Genomic DNA, 12,093 nt, shown 5'->3' on the forward strand with positions numbered 1-12,093 from the left:
GAACTGCTTAAGATGGTATGCTTAAACAGTTGCACTGAAACACATAATTTTGGTATTGGTCAGGTAGTTTGTCGTAGAGCTGTATTCCTGTTTGGAAATGTCGATTTTCCTTCATTTTTGTGTGTGAATGTTCTGTATGCATCAATTGCTAATTCTTCCTGATACTGTAGGTGTGGATTTTCTGGTTTGTATCGACAAGTTGGTGTCAGTTCTCTCTAATTTTATTTACGTATTATGTGATTTGTAAGGCAATGTAAAGCATTTTGTACTTGCGTGAGAGCTTCCCAAAAGAATTACTTTATTTTAACAATGATTCCATCTGTACACAGTACTTATTTTTTAGCCTGCTGTGTTGTATATCTTGTAAGAATTTTCATACAATAATATTTGGTAGTTAATTTATTGGTTATAAAGTTCACATGTGCATCCTATTTTAAAATGTCTTTATCTGTTGTGGATGGAATTTAAATTCATTAACAAATTTTAGTTTGTTTTTAGACAGAATTACTTCTGAATTTTTTAGGCTTTTTTGTGAGGTATGTAAATGCCTACAAACTGTTTAATCTGCATTTTTCTGTGCTTTTGGATACTTATTCTGCAGTCTGTGACACATATGTCATATGTGTGTTAAATAACTGTCTTATTATGAAAGCTTGTTTCATAATTACACTAGTATTACTACTACTTTGAAATGTTCTCCACATCACTTGTTATTAGACCAGAAGAATGTATAAAACCACACTTGCCATCAGTGCCCCATTTAGTCTCGCAGTATTACTTGTGTAAACTTTTTAGCTGACTTAGCAATCAACACTCTGCTTTGGTATGTAATTTACTATGTATTATCACTGAACTTTATTTGGCAACTTCTAAATTTGTCAGATATGGGTTCACTTTTATTAGTTGGTAATATTTATTAATGCTTCTCATTAATCATGTTCTTAATTATAGTGTCAGAGTCGAAATGTGTAATCTGAAATTATATACCAGGCAGTTGTCAGACATGTTCAAGCATATGGGTTTACTATAATTAAATAGAATTGAAGACTGACCACATTTTACAAACACTATATCCACATTGTCTTGCAAAAAGTTAATGCCCATAATGATTATTTCAACTGAGTGGCAAGCTGCTTCTCGACAAATTGTGAATAAGTCCCAGTAAAGATTTACACTGCTGTAATGTGTGTATTTTTTAAACTGAAGTTCAGTTGTCCGCCAAAGAAAACTCTGTCTTTCATTGAGCCCCCGTTACCATATTCAACCTTGGGCTATGAAGTTCCTAGATAGACAATAATGTTGACATTGTTCAGATGCACCATCACATTGACTGCCTAGGAATGAAAGTGAAAGGTTGCATACTAATACTGAGAACATCGCCAACTTTGGAAATGTATGGCACTGTTTGGAAGTATGGTGCTGCCTGTGAGCGGAATCGACAATACTCTTGACAGTTTTTTACATGCTACACAGTTAAGGATACTGGGTTAGATTTACTTTGTTTCTGTTTTTGTGTTGTAAATGAGTTCAAAACAAGACGAAACAACATAGTTATTAGAGTAGATCAATATGTATAAATCGTTGCAGTTGTTAGGGCAGATGAGGATAAAAACAGAACTGTAAAGAATTATTTCATGACAATTTTCCGTAAATATGTCTCAAATACTGTAAAGTGAAAATGCACTTGTGAATTACAAGTCTTCAAAAGACTCGCCAGTAGCAAGGTATTGTTGCACAATTGCTATGCCCTGACTTGGTGGAACTCCATCCGTCATTGAATTATTTTGTTTTTTGATGATGAGACCCCAATAAAAATTTATCCATTGGAGGGGGAGGGGGCAACAAGTGCCTATGTATGGAGGTACCAATGTATGGGAAAAACAAATTCCAGTAAAAATTTTCGACTGTTAATACATCAAGTTATGACAATGTTTTTTTAACGTTCAACTACATTTCCCTCAACAAGTTTTCATGGGTGAACTTTCATATCCATTGAACCAACTTTTCCACCTTTGTTTTCTTCTTGCAACGAAGTAGAGCACTTATCAGAGCAGGGCAGTGTTTTACTCGAAATCACAGTATTACTGCACAATATTATTGATAGTTTTATTCAGCTACCTAGGGAGTAACACAATAGTGTTGCTTAACATTATGTGCTATATTACTGACTCTCCAGGAGCTGCTTTATACGTCCATATGTTCAATGAGAAATACCTCAACCTGCCTGGTGGCAAGATTTGTGGAGAAACTGTTTCTCAGGAGTGTACTTTGCCAGACTATAGACCATGTATTTGTATAAAGATTTGTTAGAAATAATGTAACTGAGTTGATGTCTGATTGTTGTTCCCCAAAAGAACTGCCTTGTTTACACTTATTATTAGTATGTTTGCTTCTAGAAGTCGTATGTTGTATACTGGAATTCGTGACATGTTCAACATATGAGACATGGCCATTTTTAAATAATGGCATGTGTGATGTGGCCTAAACTGGTTTAAACCTAATCTGTGAAACTGGTGTGTGGCTGAAACCGGTCGTTATTTGGGTTTAAAATAAAAGCAGCTGATCCTCAAACATGCATTTTATACATTACTTAATGGCTGCTGATAGTTTCCACCCAAAATTTTAAAAAAAAATGATTAATACTATTGGTTGGTGGCCAGAAGATAATACGGTAGATGCATTTGTAACAGTTCCCTCCAAAAGGTACATAAAACTCATGCAACTGCAGCAGCATTAATTTAAAAGAGATACTTTAAATAAAAGAAAAATGCTTACAACTAAATTTGGGCCGACAAAGCTACACTAAAAGTTAATAGTTCACTTCAAGCACTTTTATTTATATAGTAAAAGTTTGGAAAGGCAAACATAGAAAATAGTTTTACAATGAAACAAATAATTTACAATATGAACTATGGAAATCTGTTAGTCTTTAACTTTGGAAAGTGCACGGCAATGCAGCTTATCTGTTCATTGTTAGAGATGTGTGGCAGAATGTTAAGATGACAGTGGTGGCTTGTGATGTTGCAAAGTTATTATAGCAACTCTGTTTGTCGTATTTCCATGGCGAATAATGCTGGTGACATCTGTTCTCTATTGGGCTGCAAAGTCATGTGTTGTGCTGTTTAATAGGCCACTTCCTGAATAGACATAACTGTTGGTGTAATCCACATTTTTAGTATGTGCACATTTAATACACGTTATACACCCCCAATTCTCGTTTCAGTACTTAATACGCACTTTGTGATAATTCCCAATCATGATACTACTGTTTGTCATATTTGCATTCGACTATTGCAATCCCAAATTCACAGTCAGTAAAATGGTTATTACACCAGATCTACATTTCTAATTACGTTAATCATGACAGCTACATCTTTGAACACTCGTCTGCTCACTAAGAAGACAAATACGATGTGTGATTTAAAAGTTTAAAGAATAGGCTTGTAATTGTACAATGGTGGTGCTTACATGCCACTGTGATGCATCTTCTTTAAAATAGTCCCCTTCTGACGGAAAACACCGACTCCAACGAAGTTTCCACTTTTGGAAACATTCCTCGATTTTTTTCTGAAGTGTGTTAAGGATCCTCTCTATATCTACCTGGATGTCTTCAATATAGTGAAATCGTTCCCCTTTCAGATAAAATTTCAATTTAGGAAACAGGTAGAAGTCCGCAGGGGCCAAATCAGGGGAATATGGCGGTTGTGGAAGCACAGGAACTTTCAATTTGGTCTATAATACAACGATGGAGCAGGCATGACGAGCCAGAGCATTGTCATGGTGAGGCACCCAACTCTTGTCTTTCTACAATGCAGTCCTTTTCTTGCGCAACTTTTCGCGGATACGCTCAAGGACACATTTGTAGTAATCTTGGTTAATTGTCTCTCCTTCAGGGTTAATTTTATAATCCATCGAAAAAAATCACCAACATTGTCTTCATCTTTGACCGACTTTGCCATGCTTTTTTCGGCTGTGGTGAACCTGGAGTCTCCCGCTGCGAAGACTATTCAGTTCTTGGTACACTTAAGTCGGTATTGTCTCTGGCCACTTGAAAATACTTTTGGAATGAATTTTGCGGACACTCGATGCATGTTCAGATCTTCAGTTAAAAATGACTGATCTGCATAGAAGTTCATCAGCCATCTCCCTAATTGTAAGTCTACAATCAGAGCGCACTAAGTCGCAAACTTTCACAACAGTTTCATTCGTTTTTGAGGTGGAAGAACGACCAGACCATGGTTCATCTTCAAATGATTCCGTGCCATTTTTAAATCTGTTGAACCAGACAAAACCATTTGACTGACTTATACAATTATCTCCAAAAGTTGATTTTAATAGTTCATAAGTCTCAGAAGCTGATTTCCTGGTTTTAAAACAATTTTGCACAAACTCATTGCTCTGTTTTGGCGTCCATTTTCATGCAGACAGAATCCGGCAACAAACCCTAACGGATCTCCACTCAGCCAGCTGTCACAACGAACTGAATAAAGGAAACGCAGTTTCCTGTCAGAGGGCGTTCAAGAACAAGGCAATGTGTCAGTAATCTGAATTGTCAATCTTAAAGTTACACGATTCTCTGTTTCACAAAGATTTTCATTTCTAATCAACAATGCACCCCTCACCATACTGCCGCCGCACACATTCTAACACTTTCTCACTGTATATCGTTGCTCAACTATTCCTCTCGATATTGCTTTTGGGCTTTCATGTCTGTGATTTACATAACACTTCTTCACGTAGCAGTTAATATTAATATTAATGTGTATAATACAAACAAAAGAATTTAAAGGCTTTCCATATTCAAGCAAAAATAAAGAAAAATTAGTGGGCAGTTTTCTCAGCAATAACGAACACAACACCTTACATTACATAAAGAAATCTTTGAATGATTGATTAAATGTTACATTGTAAAAGTAACACGAAGCAATGTGTGAGTTCTAGTTTAAAATTTCAAAATTAACAGTAACGTTATACTCTGGTGAAGATCAACATTGTGGATTTTTCACTTATCAGTTGTCAGTTAAAGTATGAACGTCAGTGTACCTCGTCCATTTCTTACATTTCAGTATTTACTTTTACTCACATATGTCAAATTACACAAAACGAAATTTAAACCAAGTGAATTACACAATATAAATTCTAAAAAATTGACCTTTAAATGTATAACTCAGCCAATTAAAATTGTCATTGTAGACTACTTTTCTACCATTCCCTCTGGATCCACTGTACTGCTCTCTATGCACCACGTTTCATAACTTTCATCTTCACTGATTGTGCCACTGTAGCCTGATACAATTTTAAAATCCACTATGATCTTAACCCAATTTTCTACCTTGACTTTAGATAAAATAAATAGTATGTATTCAGTGTGATACATTCATCACCTCAAATGGATCTATTTATACATAAAAAATTTTAATATCCCATTATTTATTTCTCTGGATTTTTTATACTTCTTGACTAACACTGAATTTTCCAGTTAAATATCAACCTTCTTTATTTTCTCATTATATCTTCTCTTTCTCCCCTCCAGTTTCGTTTCCACCAATTCCCTCATTCTTTTTTATTTTCGTTCCAATTTAAATCATTTCGAAGGGGAAAAGGCGGTTTCTCCTGTACAAAACTCAAAGATCTCTCTCCCTACATAATCTCATTACATATTCAATACTCTCTACAATATCTCCACATGAGATATAATTGTTGCTACAGTATGTGTCTCACAACTATCCATATTCCTGCATATAACACACTGGAGGATGCCCTGCTGGATGATAGGTTGACATATATGTTACTGTTATTATGTGATCGATAAGACCTTCCTTCCATTTTTGATATGTTAACTGTGACCTGTTATCAGAAAGCATGGCTTTTGGTTTATTAAATTTAATAAAATATTCCTTTTTATTCCTAACTTAGTCAAAATCGCCTTGCCAGTTGCTTTACACAAAAGATAGAGCTTTACAACTGTAAAGAATACTTCCAGCATTACAAAAATATAGGCAAAACCTCCTTTTGTCTTCAGCAAATGAACATAAGAAACCACTGTTAACAGTTCTATCAAATTGTTGTATGGGAAGTCTGAACTGTGGCTGGTAGCCTTCGCGCTCTGACACTTATCACACATTTTAATATAGTTATTTACCCTGCTCACCACGTTGTCAACAATTACACACTCTCTTAGTTTTTGTATAAACTTCATAGCACCTACATGTCTAAAACTGAAATGGACGTAGTCAATACCTTCTCATGAATTTACAAATTCCTTCTATTTTATTCTCTTCCTGAACTCCTTCTATATGAAACAATATTTCATGTACCTCATCTACATCTTGTCTTATCTCATTATTCGCACCCAGTGATAGTCTGGATAATGCATTGGCTACTTTGTTCTGCGTACCATTGGCATACTGTATTTGAAATTCAAATTGTTGCATGAACATGGTCCATCTTGTCAGTTGTGCATGCATTAGTCTAAAATTCTTGAAAAAAAATAAGGGCTCAGCTATCAATATAAATGATAGTTTTGTTTCTTCACAGATAACCTCAGAACTTTTTATTTTAATTATCCACTAGTTTAATTATCCACTACCACCCCATCGAAAATTACTTTCACTTCTGTCTCCACAATTAATTTGTGCTCTGAATTCCATTAAACAATCCATCCCTAAAATAATATCCATACTCAGACCAGTTATGACAAAGAATTGTGGACCAGACTAATGCTCCCAAGACCGAATTCCAAAATAATTTGATGCTTAACAGCTTTAGCCAACAGCCTTGCCGCAGTGCTAACACCAGTTCCCATTAGATTACCGGAGTCAAGTGCTGTCAGGCTGGGCTAGCACTAGGATGGGAGACCATTCGGTCTACCAAGCACTGTTGGCAAACGGGGTGCACTCAGCCCTTGTGAGGCAAACTGAGGAGCTACTTCATTGAGAAGTAGCGGCTCTCGTCTCGGAAACTGACATATGGCTGGGAGAGGGTTGCGCTGACCAAATACCCTCCATATCTACATCCAGTGACACCTGTGGACTGAGGGTGACACGGCGGCCGGTCGGTACCTTTAGGCCTTCATGGCCTGTTCGGAAGGAGAGTTTTAACAGCTTTACTCAGTTTACCAGTAGTGCACAGTATCTTCAGTCCTAATACTCTCGCATTAACTACCTCGTTATCATCTGTTATACAATTATAAAATTCCTCAGCAACTGTACCAATTCCCAAAAGAGCTTTTACTTTCCTACCATAAGACCTTATTCTCACAAATGGTTGTACAGACTTAACGTCATCGACATCCTCTTCCTCATGTAATAAATCTCTCTCACTATTGCATGTTCCTAGTCTCTATAACCTTACTTTGACTTTACTTCTTCTCCTGACTCCTTTTCAGTTGCACATAAACTTCTTTCCTCCTCCTTACAAGTTGCTATTCTCCTGCTTTTACCAGTGATGAAAACGTTATCCTTCTCCTCTAAATATGCTTCTATGTCACTGTTTATAGGATCTGTAGAAGTCTCCTCTCCAACAATTTCAGAAATTTGCCCTTCTCGTTCCTTAAAACTTTCCTCCAACCTACCATGCTTCTTCATTACAACTACTTTCACCACTATCTCGTTCGGCACTCTCAACACTTTCAGTCTGAATCATTTTATCTTCATTTCTGTTATCTCTCCACCCCTCTTCATATTCTTTGATACCATCATACATCTGGAAAACACTGACTCTACATTAATTATTCAGTTAACTTCAGGCACTATCTCCTCAATCACCAAATTCTGACTTCCACATCTCTTATGACAATGACTAATATTGCGTGTATTGTATATTAGTAAACTTCTTGCCTCACCATGGCGACTTCTAATATTGGAAGGCCTGAACATCTGAGATACCCCAGTGTTGGCCCTCACTATTGTGAGGTACCATTTCCCATCTGAAATTCTCTTCTTCTGTCATAAGCTCTACTGTTACCTCTAAAAAATATTCGACCTCTTCCTCTGTACCTCTCACATTTATTTGCTTCACTCTCTTTGTCTACTCTCAGTTCTTCAGAAACCACTCAGACTTGCTGTTTTCAGGAAATGAACGATTTGTTTTCCATCTGTCTACATCCCTCACACTATTCAAAAAGTCTTTAATATTATTGTTATGCCCTATAAATCTACAATCTTGTTAGGAGGTAAATCACCCATTAATATCTCTTTAGTTCCCTATCAATCGAATTACTACCCAAATGTTTCATATTATTGATCTACCTCTCCCAAAATTCTCACATATTCTCCCTGTTTCTCCTATGCTAGAAGAGAGCTTTCTTAAAAAAAAACTTATAACATCACTTTGTTTTTCTTTGGTCCAGTATCCTGCCAGAAAAGCTGACTCAAAGTCCTGATAAGTTTCATATTTATCAGGTACATCTGCTCACCAATGCAAACATTCTCCTTTTAAGCATGCACTGGCCATCCTTAACTTATCTTTCTCTGTTCATGATTTACATTCCCTTTATGTTATTAAAACTACTGCCATTTCTCACACGTACTATTGCTACTGAAGCTGCATCACTTTTGCCTTGTACTATTCTCTCTAATGTCTCTACCCTATCCTCAATCACACAATCAGTCCGTTTTAACTTCTTTCATTTCCACCTTAGTCTTTTGGCTTTTGAAAATGCGATCACAATATTCGTTCACTGCAGTCTCCCTTTTTCCACTTTGGGACTTCAACATTTTTAGCCAAGCATTCTACCTTTTCCTTTACTATGCTCTCAAATTCAGTTTCCTTAAAAGCCTCTCTAACATCATCTTTGAATTTATCAGAATCTTTATTTTCCTCCAACTTGAGCTCAGACATCTTCTTTTGTATCCCATCTTCCAACTCCCTTTTAAAATCCTTCAAGCTTTGTTTGAATTTTTTATCCAGCTCCTTTTTTGACTGGTCGAACTTTTCCCTAACAGTTTCTATTTGTTCACTAAGTTCTCTTCAATTCTTTCTGTCCTTTTTTATTTTCTCTTCTCTTTTTTCCTGTGGTCTGATCTCGGATTTCATCTGGTCACTCAGTTCTTTATGTCCTTGCTCCATTTTCGCCAACAGCAATTCAAACATCCTTTGTACTCATCCCTTTCCATCTATTTCTCCTTTGACACCTGGTCCCAATTTCATGATTGCTCCTTTTTTCTGCATATTCCATAACAAGTCCTAGACCTTTATCTACCAATTGTTCACTGTAACTAGCCATCCAATTATCCTCTTTAACTGTAACTTTGTACACTCTATGAAAACAACACGAAACAAAACAAGTCACCTCCTACCAAATTCCAAACTTTGATCCTAAGATTAACAGATTCATGAAGACAGTATTAAAATAACTCTCTCCTGTCACAGCATAGTTAATATATGTGGCGAAAACGTATCCCAGGAGTGTACTTTATGCGACTACAGGCCACAAATTTACATGAGGCTTGTTAGAAGTTGATGTCTGATTATTTCACCTGAGAAAAACTTGTTTTACTTCTGGATTGTATTGGTGTGGAGAAAGTGATTCAACCTACTCACTGAATTATGTAAATCACATACAGTTCTGGTACTAATCCTGTTAACACTGTAGGATAAGCCTCTACATCCGTTCACTTATGGCTGTTATTATTAACAACCATGTTATTACACCTGAAAGTGTGGTAACATGACTCCAAGTACGAAGTAAACATAGCCCTCATGGTTTGACAGTTGTCACATCCAATTTGCCCTCACCGTGAAGCTTAGACCAGTAGCAAACAAGTAGCTTTAATTCTATTGGTCGTTGGTCAGAAATTAACGATGGATGTCACGATTTAAGTGCACGACCATATCATACTTTAAGGTATGCCAATTTGAAAATAACACTGTTCATGTGTTTACAAGACATCCCTCCAAAAGGAACATAAAAAAAACATACAACTGCAGCAGATTTATTTAAAAGAAAGAGATAGTTATAGCAAAATAAAATTCTTGTAACTAATGGTGGGTCAACAAAGCTACATTGAAAGTTAACATTTCATTCAAGCACTTTTATTTATGTAGCAAAAGCTAAAAAGAAATAAAATAATTTTGTAATGAAACAAACGATTTGCAGTCTGAACTACAGAATTCTGATACTTATAACTCGAAGGAGCACATGATAATGCAGCTTATCTGCTCGTTGCTGGAGAGGCGTGGCAGTATGTTTAGAAGATGATTATGGCTCGTGATGCTGCAGGCAATATTATTACAGCATTCCATTTGTCGTATTTCCATAGAAAAACATGCTGGTTACGTCTCTTCTCGATCAGGCTGCAAAGCCATCCACATAATTGTTAGTGACAATTCACATGTTTAGTATATGCACGTTTATTACTCATTATACACATCTAGCTCTCATGTTAGTACTTTATACACTGTTTGTGATGATTTCCGATCACACCATAACATTTGTCACATTTGCATACTACTATCACAAACGCAAATTCACAATAAGTGAAATGTTTCTTATACCTGATCCACAATTGTAATTATGTTCACCATGACAGTTAACTGCTTCAAACAATCGGCTGTTCACTAAGATGACAAATACATTATTCGGGTTTAAGGAACCTTGGCTCTCTCGATGTAGTCAAATGGCAGAAAAAACTGTAATATCTACTCTCAAAAGCATTGTTGCTACAGGTTGAGACACAGTCCATTTCGTAATAACCAAACCATATAATCTTTTTGTTTATAATGATGACTTCAAATTGGATTATGCTCTGTGACAGTGATCGGAATCGTCAGTTGTAAAGTTCCACAATTCACTGTTTCAGCAAGTTTTTCAGTCCAATTGAAGAACACACCCCTCGCCATATTTTAGCACACATATTAACACTCCCCACAGTATACTGCTGCTCAACTGTTACTCTCAATATCGCTCTCTGTACTTTCATGTCTAGAATTTATGTGGCAGTTCTTAAAAACACAGTTAATATTATAAATTCAGATAAAATAAACAAAAGTATTTAAAGTCTTTCCATATTCAAGTAGTAATAAGTAAACACATTTATCCATTAGAGGAAAAGAAATAAATTGTAGTTACTTTTTTATATTATTACCAAACACTGCTATCCTACAATATCAAAGATATGAATTCTCAGTCTAAAAAAGTGAAAGAAACTACAGAAAGAAACGAAAAAAAATTATCTATCAGTTATTGCTATACCTTCACCGACCACAAACAACTCGTAAAATGACAAAGGTTGGAAAAGTTACTTTTTGAAAGTAACTAAGTTACAGTTAAAGTTAATTCCCAAGAAAAGTGAATAAGTTACAGTTATAGTTACTGTACACCAAAGGTAACTTCATCAGTTAATGCATGTTCTTTTTCAACAAAAATAGTTTTTTTATATGTTTCCTCTCTCAATTCATTCCTCGTTGTCTTAAAAACAATACCTCCTATACTGAAAGGTGATTCTACGTGTGTTCTAGTTGGAATGTCTGTGTTATATTTAAGAATGAGCGTCTTGATTGTGGGAAACTTCTGTATATATGCTGGAGATTGTAGTACAAATTGTTGACGGTCCTGTTGATCACATAAGGTAAATGTATTAGGTGTACAACTCTGCTTGCGCCACTTTGCAATAGATGGCAGTACCGACAAGTGGGGTTCGGATGGTTGGTCATAAGTGTAATACAACAAGCTTAGGCATCGGTAAACATAACGCCATAAAAATATTAGTCGATTTGTGATTGCATCATAAAGTTATTCTCGATTAAGTACGTCAACTTACGTACCCATTTCTCGCCATTTGCGGGATGTTTTAATTTTCTTCTTCAACATGAAGAAATCTGTGGCTGTGGCACTTAAAATGCTGGGTAAGACCAATGGTGAGGGAACTATTAGTGGAAGAACGTGTAGAGAATGTTTCCAACGCCTTGAGAATGGTGATTTTGATGTTGAAGACCAGCATGGAGGAGGAAGACAGAACGTTGTCGTAGCTACTGAAACAGACGAACAGAGTCACAGGACATCATTATTGAAACGTCCGCCCCCAGTAGCTGAGTGGGCAGCGCAAAAAAGTGTCAGTCATGAGTGCCTGGGATCGATTCCCGGCTGGGTTG

The sequence above is a fragment of the Schistocerca gregaria genome, chromosome 5 (assembly GCF_023897955.1).
Source record: "Schistocerca gregaria isolate iqSchGreg1 chromosome 5, iqSchGreg1.2, whole genome shotgun sequence".
NCBI lineage: Eukaryota > Metazoa > Arthropoda > Insecta > Orthoptera > Acrididae > Schistocerca > Schistocerca gregaria.